The 16,097-nt window shown below is 42.9% G+C and overlaps 1 long non-coding RNA gene across 1 annotated transcript; it reads left to right on the forward strand.

Annotated features, from left to right (window-relative positions):
- The first annotated feature begins 528 nt into the window (after nt 1-528).
- Nucleotides 529-15,627, forward strand: LOC107980089. The gene is made up of 3 exons (XR_003482380.2): nt 529-820; nt 13,616-13,919; nt 14,795-15,627. It is a non-coding gene; the product is annotated as an uncharacterized LOC107980089 (long non-coding RNA).
- The last annotated feature ends 470 nt before the right edge of the window (nt 15,628-16,097 follow it).

Here is a 16,097-nt window from a genome sequence, read left to right on the forward strand (position 1 = left end):
TTGCTAAAATGTGGCCCATGTCCTAGTGGATGACCCTACAACCATATGCATATGAGAAAAGTTAACTGAATTTGGTAAAAAAAAAAAAAACATAGCCCCAAAAGGCATGTCATTCCAGGGATGAGTAAATGGAGAGTTGTGGAAGGAGCTTGGGTTAGTTAGCTTCAGGACTGGGATGAGTCACCAGGGAGAATTTAGCTCTTGGGTTTATGAAATTGAGAAATCCCAAATCCCTTTTGGAAAACTGCCATGATTGTCTAAATAGGACTCTGATGTAGATAACAGCAGTCCACTCTGATAAGAAAGAAAATAAGCCGAACACAATAGGGTCTTTCTGAACTACACTGCCCGGGCTTAGGCTGGATGTCTTGATCATTGCTCAAACTTTGGAAATCCAGTCCTCTCTCCTCCTCCCCTCCCCTCCTCTCCTCTCCTCTCCTCTCCTCTCTTCTCCTCTCCTCTCCTCTCCTCTCCTCTCCTCTCCTCTCCTCTCCTCCCTTCTCCTCCCCTCTCCTCTCGCCTCCCCTCCCCTCTCCTCTGTTCTGCTCTGCTCCTCTCCTTCTCATACCCCCATCCCTCCCTTCTGTTCAGCCCTACCCCTTTATTTTCTATTCTCTACAGACACCCACATCCCTCTGTGGAAAAGTTAGCTTTCAGTTCTCCACAACCAGCCTACAACTCTGAAGCAGAAGCAGAAGCAGCAGCAGCAGCAGCAGCAGCAGCAGCATGCGCATGGCCCCATCCTATTCTGATGTCCTGAAACCACAGTGATTTGGAGAAAAGGAGGCTTAGGTAAAGCCTGAGCCGATGATCACACTCAGTAAGTAGGGGAAGAAATTGGCTCTGCAAAGATTTCTGAGCGAAAGTCCTACCGGGATAGTTGAGACTTGGTGTAAGGAAATAGCAGCTTAAACGCACAACAGGAGGATGACCAGATTGTCCCTCCCCTAGGACTTCTCTGGTCCGAGGACTGCACAGCCCCCTGTATACATTGTTTATGTCTCCCAGATCCTCTTTATAGATCAGTCAGCCCTATGATACTGCAGCTTGTTTTCATCCAGTCCAAAGTCTGGGCTTGTCTGAAATGCTACAAGATAGGTGGGAATCAGAATGGGACATGCACGGGCTGTGGGTGGCTTTGGCAGCATGTGTCTTTATTAAGTAGACTCGATTTAGTACTGGATAAAGAGGAAGACAAAATTAGAATCGTGGTTGGCAGAAATAGTCTCCATCTGGCACTGTAATTACACACTGTCTTGACCTGAGCAACCGTTGCTGTTCCAAATGTTGTTTCCTTCGAAAAGAAAATTTTAAAACATCTCGTAGACAAAAGATTAGGAAATGGGTAGTTCCTAATATCCTCCGTACCATTTAGACAAGGAAGCTGTATCCTGCATCTCTATTCTGGTTCTGTCTTTTATAGTTAATGAAATCTCTAGTCACCCAGTGAATGTCACCCCTTGACAGCAGGAAAAACAGAAGAGATCTCCAGGTTCATTTGCACTGGTGACATCAGACACTATTTCAATGGGAACATGATGACTCAGTGTCCGCCTTGAAGCCCTCACTCCTTAAATTCTTTTAAAGTTAAACCTGGGTTGCTGCCGGCATGCAGCATTTCCAGAGACCCACAGTGCTCTTTATATCAACCCTTGACTTCACCTTCAATGCAAACGGGAAACTGTATTTGGCTCTAATCTCCCCAGTATAGCACTGCCAGGAAGCAGGCTTCTGTGTGGTTGGATGGTGCCACCTACTGGCCACATGCGTCCTTCTCTCTCCCTCTTGTTCTATTTTGTTTTTGTTTTTCTGTTCTAGTATTTGGTGTGTCCTCTAACTTCACAGAGACCTTGCTTTCAGCTTTTCTGCTCCACAGCTGCAGCAAGCTGGGCTGATAAGCAAATGAAATCCCCATGTGATCCGCTGCTGTTAAGGCTCTTGATGGGGGAAGTCATGGTCAGACACCAGGCTCTTGTTTACTGTCAGATGCCAGGTTGTCATGAAGACTCCATCTCCTTGAACCCTGCCCTAAATGTTCACCCAGGTGCCCTGGTGATGCAGGCCTCCCCTCCCTTGCCTCAGTCCTGATGGTGTGCAAATCATCACTAGACCCCAGAAACCTTCCCCATTCCCTCAAAGGGCTCCTGCACTCCTAGGTATCTGAAAGAATGGATTGCTTTTAAACAGAAAATGACACTGACTGTCACTACACATAACAAGTGCCTTATGTACATTTCACTGGATGCACAAGCTGAAATTAGCCTGTCAGGATCTGCCCATTGTGGATGCCAGTGTGTCAAGTGACACAATTAGCTCAAGAGAATAAGGAGCAGGCTTGTCAGAGAGCTTCTTTTCTTGGTTGCATCCCTTCATGTGCCTGGCTTAATTCATATTCTTCCCATGCTTGGAGGTATGAGTGTTCTTGGGGGGGGATAGGGGGGTGTGGGTGTGGGTGTGAGCACACTCCCATGCATGTCCTGTCCAAACTTCAAGACAATCACTGGGGGAAAATCTAGCATTTAAAAAATAAGGTTCTAAATGCTTTTTTCCCTTTTACTTTATTTCTGCAAATGAGAATTTATCAAAGGCTAAATCCCAGTCCTTTGTGATAAAAAACAAAGTATGCCAGTGGAAAAAAATATGTAAAATTCACATTGCTGCTGGAGAGATCAAAGCTTAAGAATGTTGAGCAGAATGAGTAATTCCCATCAGCTCTGAGGCTTCAGGACACCAACAAGCTCTTCTTAGAAAGCAAGGTGTCAGAAACATGTGTCTGAGATGCTGAGGCAGGGACATGAAGGGTCTCTCCATTACATTTCCCACTTCTAACAAAAAGCAGCTTGTGATGATCTGACCCTTTGGAGAACAGCCTCAATGCAGGCCACTCTAACACAAGTGTCTGCTATAGAGCTAACACTACACAGACATGAGTTCCACTCTAACATGAGTGTCTGTCAGAGAGCTAACATGGCACAGATGTGAATATCCAGGGGGGATGTGTATATCCAGATGCTCAAGTATTAAGAACTGAGATTGTCCCAGAATCAACCCTCAAGTTGAGTTAGTCAGCTTTCTGCCAAGTAACAGAACACCAGAGATCGACTTCAGGCAAGGAAGGGTTGTGTTGGTGTTTACACTCCGGGTTTTCTGGTCTGTGGTGGTTGGTCCTGTTCTGGCTGCCTGTGTTGAGGAGTAACATTCATGGTGGGGTGTGCAAAGGAACATAAAGCCTTTACCCTCTGGCTGCTGGAAAGCAGAGCAGTGAAGAACCATTTCCAACGTTCTCTTCAAGGACATGTCCCCAGTGATCTCACTTCCTTCCTTGAGGCCCTACCTCTTAATGGTTCCATCATTTAATCATCAGATGGGGACCAGCCCTTTAAGATGTATCTTGAAGCCATGGGCAAGGCTTGAACACCCCTTCAATAATAAAGAGCCACATGACAAAGATAAAAAAACCACCAGTAGAATGGGTAGCTGTGGCTGGTTGTGACATGCAGCCTGGATAGGAGAACAGCGAAAGCAAAGCTTCAGGAGGAGAGCTGGAGCCACAGTCCCCTGGTGCTGGTCTGTTCTTCTCTTGCAATGCCCCTCCCTCCTCTAGGGGGGTGCTAGCCTTCTTCATGTTCAGAACCTTGGGGAGCCTGACTTCTGGGAATGAAAAATAGGAAGGAAGGCACCATGCCACAAAACTTCTAAAATAGCAACTACTTTATATTGTGGGATAGCCTGTGCTCTGTCATGTGTGCTTTTGACTACATTTAGTTCCGATGTATGTATATATACATTTTTAGCAGCTGCAGAATACACAGTACCTTCCAGGGACACTTGTTCATAATTTTGACACGTTTCTACACCACAATGGACATCAGAGATCCGTGAGTGCACAGAGTCCTCCTCCTTCTACCACGTCAAATCTGTCTTCCTACTTCTTCCTCTTTGTCTCTGGCCCAAGCAAAGCAGAAGCCAGTGCCCAGTCGCTATGGATAAACGTGCGTTTTTCTATACTTTTATATAAGGGAGTTTCGTTCTGCTTCTTTCACTCTGTACAATCATTCTAAGGTTTATCTAGATTGTGGCAGTCAGAGTTGAATCATTTTTATACCTAGTCTTTCAAGGGGGAATTTCCACAGACACTCTTCCTTCAGTGTATATTTGGGCATACAGACATTGTCCCAGCCCAGTTTTAGACTACAGCAAATAAAGCCACTGTGAGCATTTGTGTGCAAGTCTTTGTGTTTATGCACCTTCTGTTTCTTGGGTAAATACCCAAGAACAATGGACATAATAGACCCATGTCTGGGTCTCTTGGGAGACACGTATGAAGGTTCTGAGATAAGGCCAGGACTCCTATAGTGTTGTGTGATGCATTCATTAGGTCTCATGGCATGTGAGTTACCAAGCTCAGCATCCCAGGCTCTCTGTGTGCTCTTCAGCACTCTGCAACCACACTCCTTCATATCAAACCTGGCCAACTTATGCCTTACTGTGATCTTCACCTGCCTTTCCCTAAAGTACTGGCTATCCCTGGATGCACTCATGCTGTGGTTTTCCTTGATGTTTCCTCTGTGACAAACCTTATAATCACTCATTAACAGCATTTCTGGCTTCACAATCCTGACTTGAAATTATTTTGCATAAAAAAATGAGAATTTTTTTCACCAACATCCATCATTTGCTGGTAGAACAATAAAAGTGTGTTTTACCATAAATTATTCATAAGAAGACGTAGTTTAGTAAAAATAAACTAAAATTATATTTTAGTTTTATGCCCAAATACATCTGTGGAAAGAAACTTTCCAAACACCAATTTGTTTATCAAAGCAAAGATGTGTTATCATCTGAGAAACATATTTTCTCATGAAAGTTGATCTCATATGAACAAGCACAACCCTTAAATCATTTTGTAAAAGAATTAACTCTTACTATGTTTACTTTTAAAACCTATTTACTTTCAAGTGCAATAACCTAGAAGTTACAGATATTTTTAAAGTCCTCCTGGAAAAATTTTTATGCTTTATCTTATTATTGTCATGTTTATAAAAAGTAAGGGGTATGGTCTTACTATTCACATTCATTTCAAAATTCTCAAAACTAATTGGGTCAGACTATAAGGAAGGTAAACAAATAACATTGGATAAACATATTACTATGCATACATAGGATTTACATATGTGTATGGGCATGTGAGCTAGAAAGAAAAAAAATCAGGTATAGTTTCTAGTTTAAAAATCATTACAGATGACTTTTCCTTCTCCGGTAGCATGCATAGCACCTTCTAGCATGGTGGAAGCTTTCAAATGAGTTCTAACCTGACTTCACCATGTTCTTCAGCTTAAGCAGAAAAGCAGTCATCAATCTTACCTACCTGTGCTCCTTGAAAACTACAATGGCCAGCCTGACAGAATGTGAACATTGGTACAGTAGTGAACCAAATGTCATGGGAGGAATCAACCATATCTGTTGGATTTAAGTCCAAACCCACAATCTGAAACTCACACCAGACCCCATTATTAAGCCAACAACCAATGGCTACACAGGTCATAAGCCCTAGGGGAGAACCGACTACTACTATTCTGCTAAATGGGTAGAGTGTTGAACCAACCCCTTATGAGCTTTCATTACACCCAGAGATTAATTAGTGTGTCCCGGTCCTCATGAGAGAAGTTTCTTTCTGCAGTAGATGATGTTGACACAGGGACCCACAACTGGCCAAGGTGCAGAGAAGACATCTGTGTAGATGGACGATCAACCCTAAGTACAACCTATCTATACTACACCTCTCCTCCCAAGTCTCAGAGACCGTTGCTAAGGAAGGGGTGGAAAGAATATAAGACCCAGACATGGCAGATGGCTATGAGGTAACAGTGTCCTCTGGACATAGCTGGTTTATACAAGTAGGAACTCACAACAGTAGTGACAGCCGCACAGGCCTGTGCAAGTATGAACAAATGCTGACACGAACACAGAGATGAGGGTTAGGTACAATCAGTCCCTAGGCAAGGAGCTACTAGTAAGACACAGCTTCTGGGAGAGGGAGAGACAGTTTTCTAAGAGAGCAGTCTCTGGTAAGTCAACCATGCTTCTGCAGCAGGGCCACACATCCAAGAATATTTGGGGAACACAAATTGGACGTGATGGGATTTTTCATTTCTAAGGCACAAAGCTGGGTAGAGAAGAGGAGGAGGAACTTGGAGAACTCGAGGAAGAGGATGAAAATTATTCACAGGCACACAGAATTCTCAAAGAACTAATAAGTGTCTGTTCTAATATAGTTACAGATATGTAAACCAGTAAGTGGGATTATATGCATTTGGAATTTTCCACTAGTCCATTCTACTTAAACACAACTTTCCTAGCCATATATAAAATCAAACAAACATTGTTAGTTTGGAACAATCCGATTATACCAACAATCTAACAAGCAATAGAGACTCAGACTTCTGCAATATGCTTTCTAACTGCTCATCAATCAGCTGTCTGTCCTCTCTTCTAAAAAACACTGCTTAAAGAGCATCGTGCACACGAGCTGCTCGGGAGGTTCATTCAACGTGGTTAAATAGTTTCACTATCACAGAGCAAAACTGTCTGGCAAACTAGAGAAATGAATTGTTCACAAACAAAACCAAATGAAGCAGCCTTTACAGAAAGTTTTGAGGCAGGGATGGAGTAGATGTTGAGTAAAAAAGAATAGCAAGAGAGAAAGCCAGTCCAGTGTGTGGGACTGAAGAAAGGTTAATGAGGTGGAAATGAGTCTACTGGAGGAAGGACAGGAAAAGGAGCCTGGGTGTGCTTTAAAACTCACACATGCTGAAAAATCCCAACTCCTGCCTAGTTCTCAGCTTCGGGACCACCCTCCAATATTGGTTTTTAGAGGTCTGCTAAAACCCCATCCTTAGTAGGGCATATTTCCTTCAGAGAGATCTTGGAAACCAGCTGCTACCATGAAATTACCAAAGCCATCATTAGCAAACACGTACCCCCTCCAGAGAGAAGAAAATAAAATACACACAATATATTGTATCTTTGGCTGTAAATGTAACATGGGGACCTGGGAGGAACACTTCCGGTGAATTTCCAGTGTGGCATCAGGCACACCAACTAATTTGTACAATGGGGTATCTACCATTTAAAGAAATTAAAGATTCTCTTTGCTGGCAAGTTGTTACTAAAAGATATAATTAATATTTTGATGGAACTTATACAAAATTTATTCAAAACACAAACTCCGTGAGCATCAAGAGACTAAATCTGCTGCTGTCTGCAAGTATTTATTAATAAATGCTTGGAACCCGCTCTCTTTGACATCTTAATTTGATCAAATTTTGTTATTTGGCTTCAACTCAGAAAAAGAGACTGCTTATGTGCTGATTTCTTGATCATATAAATAAAGATAAAATTTGTATCTAAGACTAGGTTAGGTTTTTTTCCAGAGTCCTCCTCTGAATTATAGCAAATTTGAGTAATACAGGAAAGTAAGAAGAGGGAGAGAAATTCCCCTATAATCTACCAAAGATTAGAGCCATATTTTCTAATTATTATATATTTTAATTGCATCCCAGTATTTTATTGCATTAATATAATAGGCTTCATTTAAACAGCTCCTTTAAAATATTGCACTGTTTTTACACCATTCTTAATAAGCATGCCTTCCTCTGATCTTAGAGACAACCACGGAATAAAAGCTATGCTCATTTAAATAAGTATTGGGAAGTTGCTTTTCAGGTGTGTGCTCATTTGCATAATCTGCATAGTACAAGCAAACACACACACACACACACACTCAGAGGGAAGAAAAATCATTTCTCAAAAGCATTCTTTGGCAGTACCTCATCCCACAAATGACCCAAACTGCCTACTTTATTCTTCCTATCTAGAACAGACTGTCTTGATTCATAGGGCATTTCCTGTCACACATGGAAGGTCACAAGTTCTCTCGGTACAGGTAAAAAAATCACCAACGTAGCTTTAGAGAGAGCACTAGACTACTCAGGACCAACAAAACTCTGCCTGTAGTTACTTTTATTTTCTGTTATTTTAGGAGCTCACTTTGTTGTTGTTGTTGCTGCTGCTACTGCTGTTGCTGATTAGCTTAGGAGAGATGCCCAGAGGTTAAGAGCATTTCCTGCTCTTCCATAGTACCCAAGATTGGTTCCCAGCACCTAGAACAGATAGCTCACAACTTCCTGTAACTCCAGCTCCAGGAGATCTGATGCCTTCTTCTGGCCTCTGACAATACCCACATATGTACACATAAATAAAAAGTAAAATTAAAATTGATTTTTAAAAGTGTAAAAATTTGGTACTGTTTCAATGTCTAGATCTCCAGGTAAACACACTGAGGACTCAATTTTGAGAATCATAGCCATGCAGCTCAGGAAAATCGGTAGTGCTATGTGTCTCTGTATGTGCATATGTGTAAATGTATATGGGGGAGAGACTCACAATAACACCAAGAATAACCTCTTAGTTGATTTTTTTGTTGTTGTTGTTTTTTGTTTTGTTTTGTTTTGTTTTTTTTAGGATGACCCCTTGCAGCCAGGTCTGTCCATTTGCTTGCTCTTAGGTGTAGCATTGCTGTTTCTACTTAAACATTCCCACCTTTTTACACAGGCCTAGAAAGAAATGACCTCCAGCCATGCAACAATTTCTGCCTGGGGACAGAACCAGCTGGCAGAGAAGACAGTCTGTGGAGCAGACCCTCAGCTCTGGGTCCCAGCCAGCAGGAAGAATAAGGCCTTACTGTTGTCCTCTTCTAGATCCTTCCGCTGCCCACCCCACTCCACAGGCAGTAGTGGCAGGTGTGAAAACTCTTTGGAATGGTAAGACAGATGCTGGGGGGCTCCAAGAGAGACATTAATTAGAATGCAGCCCCTCGACCAGGCTGCTGAAGACCTGTGAGTATAGATGATCAGGGCATCCAGGATAAATTATAACAGACATCTCAAAACACTCACTTTATACACAGGCAAAACTGCCTGAGAAGTGATGCTGCCGCCTTCATGTCTCAGCACCAATGTTTCCTGAGGCATCAGCCTGGCCCTGGAGGTGAATAAAAATTTAAATCCCACAGAAGGTCCCTGTGTGCCACTTCTCAAAGGACAAGGCCTGGCTGGAGTCCCTCGTCCAGCATGCACCAGCACACGGAAGTGCTCTGTGGGAAAACTCAAAAGGCCCTTGTTTGACTCCCAACATTCTAAGCATACCTCCTGGGATCCATGGTGGAACCCTGAAAAATATTTTAAAGAAGGCTGCCCTGACACCTTGTGGTTGATACAGAGAAGAAAAAAAAAAATCTCTCATTCTCAAAATGGACACACCAAACAGAATCTTTATTGTTTCAAAGAATGATATCCAGATTTCAAATAGAATATTCCAGAAATAAGAAGGGTGTGGCAGAGCCTTACAACTGGGCCCAGTGTCAACCACTTTCATGGAGTCCCACGAAAAATTATTTGTAATTCAGTAACAATCTTCTTGACTTATTTCATTAATCAGATTTTCTGAGTCAAGTTAATTTGACCATACAGTTTATTAGGTTTTGACAAGAAATTAAAGTATGCCATGACTAAAAAGAACTTTTGTCGTTAACTCTCACTATTAGCTATCAGCCATGGACATACATGATCTATTTCATTCTCTGCCTCTGTTTCGCTTGCTCATTCACTCTCTCACTCTTGCTCGCTTTCTCTCACACACACTATGTATATAGAGTATGGCACACAGGGACCATGTATGTGTGTATGTGTATGTGTGTGTAGAGTGTATGTGTTTATATGCAGTGTGTATGTGTGTATGTATAATATAAATATCTACACACACTCTCTGTAAAACATCCTATAGATTGACTCCTGCCCCAGGTTTCTCTTTGCCTCTTCCTGACATCTTTCACACCAGGTTTTTGAGATTCATCCCTGTGGTCATATGAATCAGTAGATTATTATTGGGCAGTATTTCCTCATAGATATATATTAGAATTGGTATCTATTCCCTGTCTGGAGGACACGGGGTTGTGGGATGCAGGAGGTTAGAAAGAAGCCTTCCTTCTTCAGGCCTCACCCCATACTGAGGTGTTATGGGCAGTTCATACATGTTCAGGGAGGGGAGGAAGACTCTTGGAAGGTGGGACCACTGGCAAGTTTTTCCCACACTCATTCACACAAGTAAAAAATTTTTTAATGAAAAAGATGATAAAGTTGGGAGGGGGTCTTCTTGGGTTTACAGAGGGAGTTAGAGGGGAAATGAGGGTGGATGTGGTCATATTTCTCTCTCTCTCTTTCTCTCTCTCTCTCTCTCTCTCTCTCTCTCTCTCTCTGTGTGTGGTGTGTGTGTGTGTGTGTGTGTGTGTGTGTGTGTGTGTGCATGTGTGTGTGAAATTACCAAAGGACGGGGCTGGAGAGATGGCTAGGAGGTTAAGAGCACTGACTACTCTTCCAAAGGTCTTAAGTTCAATTCCCAGGAACCACATGGTGGCTCACAATTATCTATCATGAGATCTGGTGCCCTCTTCTGGCATGCAGGCAAATAGGCAGATAGAACACTATATGTAATAAATAAATAAATTAAAAAAAAAAGAAATTACCAAAGAACAAAAAATATGATAAATAAATATTTGAATGTTTATGACACATGTCTCATTTCTTCTGGTAAAGACATAGGAGCATACCCAAGAGCCTGAGATAAGACACTGATAGCTTTACATGGAGCTGCTGGTCCTCTCCCAAGTGGCTGTGTGGCTTTACTCTCTTCCTAGCAAAGTACAGTAGCAGCTGCCCAACTCCCTCACAACAAAGCTAGGTGACATTATCCCGCTGCCTCCAGCTGTTACCTGGGTGTGTCTGTATCTTGACATGACTGTGCCATTGGATGCTGCAGGCTCACTACTGTCCTCGGGTTACTGTGCTGTCTCTCTAGGTGGTGATGCAGTATCCCAAACTCTGGGGGTGACATCCTTCTGTCTCCTGTGTTTCACTTCCCTCCTCTATTCACCCATAATTCGCTTTAATTTGGAACATGATGTGGGAGGTCCTTCTGTGTATGTTTATCTTCTTATTGGTTGTTAAATAAAGTACTGTTGGCCAATGAAGAAGCAAGTTAGGCAGGACTAGGAGTCAAGGAGAATTCTGGGAAATGTAATAAAGAAGTCTTGTGATACAGGCAGGAAGTGACATAGCAGGCAGACTCATATATAAGCAAGGGCAAGAAGGCAGTTGTTCCTTTTTCTCTTCCTCCTGCTCTCTGCTCTGGAGCTGCCATGTGATCCCGGCAAGAGAAGATGCCAGCAGCTGGCATCCAATAAGATATGTCTTTATGGTTGATACTTAAGACTGAGCTAGTAAGTAAGAAATCCTAGTCAGTTGGCCAAGCAGCATTGTCCCTAATACAAGTCTCTGTGTTATTTGGGACCTTAACGTGGCAGCGGGCAGAACTTTGGCAGCCTGGCAGAAAGCACCCATGTGGCAGCAGGGCTTGGGTGGCTTCAGAGTAAAGACTTATCGTTACAGAATGGTGTCAGTGAGCAGGATCACCCCACGCCCCCAAGGTTCCCAGAGGAAGTGGTGAACCTGCCATGCATATTTATGCAATCCATGTTAAGGCCTTTCATTCCTGGGTATGTCTGTGCTCACTGGTGTTTCCCTTAAGGTCACAGTTTGCTTTCCACAGTGGTAGCTTTGGTGTTTGTGTCATGCTGGAGATGGACCTCAGACCTTCAGCATGCTAAACAAATATTCTAGCCCTGAGTGGCAGGCTCAATCTGGCATTTCCTATAGAATTCTAGGTATTGTGAGTGTCACCTTGCTCAGATGCTCAGACTATATCAGGCTGATGCTTTGACTCTCGTGTTCCCGTGGGCTGGTTCCTGGGTTTCCTTCACTCCTGAGCTCCTACAGCCTGAGACTCATATCCTAGCTGTCACAAGTGCTCAGTGGGTCATGAGACTCATGGCCGCACACCCAGCCCTGTGTGAGTTCTGAGAACTGTCTACCTCTTAAGCTCAGTCATTCTGAGGTCCCTAGTGTTTCATGCTGCACATGTGCAGGTGTTAAGTGTAAGCAGATGCCTGACACTGTCCTTTGTCTTCCATGTCTCCCAAACTCTGACTGGAAATTTGTGACCATGTTTGCCTCTCCAAGTACCAATGTGAATATTTCTGGCTCAGTGAGGTCACTTGCTTCTGACCACCCACACTACTGCAAGGGCCATCTCATCTACCCCTTCTCTAGGCGGTTAACTACCACCCATCTGTTCTCTAAAACCTGATATCAGTTGATTTATCATCTTTATAGCAAGAGAGTCAATGTAGCTCTGGATAATCCATCAATCACAGGAAGTCCCAGGTTGTTGGCCTTTCTAACTCAGGGAAAACTTTTGTGTATTATCACCCTGTGGCTGCTATACCATATTGCTGATGGGGTCTCACTCTGTAACCCTAGCTGGCATTAAACTTGAAATGTTTCTTGCCCACCCTCCTGAGTGCTGGGATTATAGGTGTGTGCCAGTAGTTCCCAACCTTCTAATGCAGCAACCCTTTAATGCAGTGCCTCGAGCTGTGGTAGTGCCAATCATAAAGTTTTCATTGCTACTTTATAACTGTAATTTTGCTACTTCTATGAACCCTAATGTTAATATCTAACATGCAGAGTATCTGATGTGCAACACCTGTGAAAGAGCCATTCAACCCCAAAAGGGTCACAACCCACTGCTTAAGATTAGACAAAACAGCTCATTCAGTAATGGTTCTGGAAGCCAGGGTCTGGAATGAAGGAGCAGGTAAGGCCGCACACCTCACTGAGGCCTCGGGAACAGCTATTCTCTGCCCTCCCAGACCCTACTATTTAGCACTTTCTCACTGGTTTCTCCATTACATGGAAACATCTTGAAAACCAGATAGATCCTACTGTAACTAAAAATAAAACACCAACAGAGGGTATGGAGCAGGGAGGAGACAGACTCCTGGGCTGTGTGCTCAGAGGAGGACATGCTTGGAGTCAGTGGGCTTGGGGTTGAAGTTAGCAATCTGGATTTTCCAAAACCCAAGAAATTCAATTTTTTTTTTAGAAAGTTAAAGATCAGTGTTATTAAAGTAGGAAGGAGACTCCTCTGTGAGGCCTTTAAAGATGAAGCCAGCCTGGCTATAGAAGCCATATTGGAGAGGGATATGAAATAAAGGATTTGTCCTCTCAGATGATGGAGAGGAGCCATGGTCCACCAATTAGGAAAGTCAGGAGAGAGGAGCTGAGGAAGGGTTCATCCAGGCAGATGGGAGCCCAGAACAAACTAAATGCCACAGAGCTTATGTTTAAGGACACAGAAGGGCTGGAGAGGATTTATAGGGCATGTGACTGTCACTGGGCAGGAGAGGTTGTGGGAGGGACCGTCCAGTCAAGCACAGGTGACTTGGGCATCAGAAAAGCAAGAAATTTAAATTTTAGATCACAGGAAACGGCCTAGGAAACACACCTAATTTAGGACTCTGTCCTGGGTCCATTCTTCTCTCTTTCTTCATTCTATGGATTGATTAGAAACATTGAGGAAACAGAACCGTGGTCTGTAATGGTTCTTGAGTCATAGCATAACATCCACATGACAGACAGGTTTGCCTGTGTCTTCTCAGAGTGGAAAACCACCGATGAACTAAGCCATCTGAATGCTGAGAGAGACAAAGTGAGTGAAGGAGAATCCACAGGAATGCCAAGGTTCCCATTTGAACAGAGCAAATATAGAAACATGAAGAAGTTGGTGACTCGCAGGTCAGCATGCAGTGGCACACAGGTCGACGTGCAGTGGCATGGGAGGTTTTCCTCTGACCCACTGGAGGAAGTTACAAGCGTGTGAAGAACTTGGCCTGGATACATCACTTTCACTAGAATGTGTACACACAGATGATATGGGTTAGACGGGGACCTGTTCATCAGGAGGTATGTACAGGACTTTGTGAAGGTTTCAGCAAGGCCCTACTTGGGGATCCCAGCTTTCCTGCAACAGGAAATCCTCAAACTTGCTTGTTTATCTTCAGAGAAAGGGTCTCGTGGCTGGTCTCAAAAGAATTCTCTATCTAGCCAAGGGTGACTTTGAACTTCTAGTCTTCCTGTCTCCACCTCCAGAGTGCTGGGATCATGGGCATATGCCATCACCTGTTTTTATGTGGTTCTGGGGACCCAACACAGGTCTTCCCTCATGCTAGGTACACATTCTACCAAGTGAGCTATATCTCCAGGCCAGAAAATCATTAATTTTTCATGTTATTTTATTACAGATAACACATGTTAAAAAAAAAAACTCATGAGCAGTAAAATGATTTACTAAATAATTTTTAGTTTCTTCCAAATTCTCTAAATTACTAACCTGAAAAAAGTTAGTAGGAATAAAGGCATGTATTCTTGGGTCTGCATGGCATATTTAATTTACACGTGACATTGAAGGCAATTTAAAGGAATACTTCTTTTCAAAAAGGAAGCAACTGGGGCTGGAAAGATGGCTCAGCAGTTAAGAGCACTGGCTGCTCTTGCAGAAGAGTCCAGTTGGTTCCCAGCACCCACATGGCAACTCACATCATTCCTAACTCCAATCCCTGGGGAATCCAACACCCTCTTCTGGCCTCTGCCGGCACTGCATGCACATGGTAAACTAATGCAGGCAAAACACTCATACACATGGGATAAATAAATGTAAAAATACTTTAAAGAGAGGCAACTGCTTACAAGAACATCTACAAAGATCTCTTGAAGTTTGCAAGCATTTTAACTGTACCTAAAGATGCTCCATTTTTCTATACCATTTATTCCTTTTGCAGCCAAAGGAGACCATTTCGGAGATCTGCAACTGATCAAAATGCAAAGAACAACTGACCATCAGGTGCCCAGCCCCAGCTGACACACCTGTAACACAACTCCTACACCTAATACTCAGGGAACATCATGGAAGATAGATCAGAAAGACTGTAAGAGCCAGAGGACCTGTGTAACAGGAGGTCTACTGTAAGATCCTGTTTCTTCATATGTAACAGGAGATCTACTGTAAGATCCTGTTTCCTTCATATGTAACAAGAGGTCTATTATAAGATCCTGTTTTTTTATATGTAACAGGAGGTTTACTGTAAGATCCTGTTTCTTCACATGTAACAAGAGGTCTACTGTAAGATCCTGTTTCTTCATATGTAAAGGGGAGCTGCAGTCATGAAATCTCAATATACGACTGCTTCAGCAAGACCTGGACAATGACAATACCATTTGATATGCCATGTGGGACCACTTCTAGAGGAAGAACTTCAGGCAATTAATAGTTCCTGAGAGATTTATCTTCTCCAAAGATGAACTCCCTGAAAGGCTACCCAATCCCCATGTCAGTCCTAAAAACATATGCATACAAGCCACACTAAATGCAATCAACTGGTTTCTTGTGTACACATATACATGTATGTATATACACATACTATGTATGTATATACAGTGTATGTGCACATGTAACACACATTACAACAATAAAGAATAAGAAGCCATGAATTTGTGGAGTAAGGTAAAACATGGGAGAGACTGGAGGGCAGAAATGATGTAAATATGTTTTAATTTAAAAGATTAAAGACAACAACCACAACCACAATCAAGCGATTACTTGAAGGAACTCCTATAAGCTATCTATGAAGTTTGTAAGCGTTTCCATCATACCTATAAATAGTCAGATTTTTACAGCCTTCATTCCATCTTTCCCAGAAAAGCACTTCTGCTACCTTCCCCACCCTTCGCATCACTCTAGGAGATGTCACAATGGAAAGAGATACCTGAGATGATTTCAACTTTCACTGTAAGGATTTTTTTAAAGTCTTTGCCTAAAGTGTCTCCATAGAAAGCCTAGAGTAAAGATGGAAAACAGAGAGCACAAACACATCACATCGGGAACGGTGAGTGGGCAGACACAGAGTGGACCAGTCTGGGATGACACAGGATCAGACAACAGCAGAAACACATCCAGATAACTTCCAACTCTAGGTACTCTGCCAGAGTCAAGCAGCCTAACCCATGAACACTGAGGGTCAACCTTGCCCCCTGCATCCACAGTAGCATCCCCTTACTCTATAGGGAATGTGACACAAAACTATG

Source organism: Cricetulus griseus, chromosome 2 (genome assembly GCF_003668045.3).
Source record: "Cricetulus griseus strain 17A/GY chromosome 2, alternate assembly CriGri-PICRH-1.0, whole genome shotgun sequence".
NCBI lineage: Eukaryota > Metazoa > Chordata > Mammalia > Rodentia > Cricetidae > Cricetulus > Cricetulus griseus.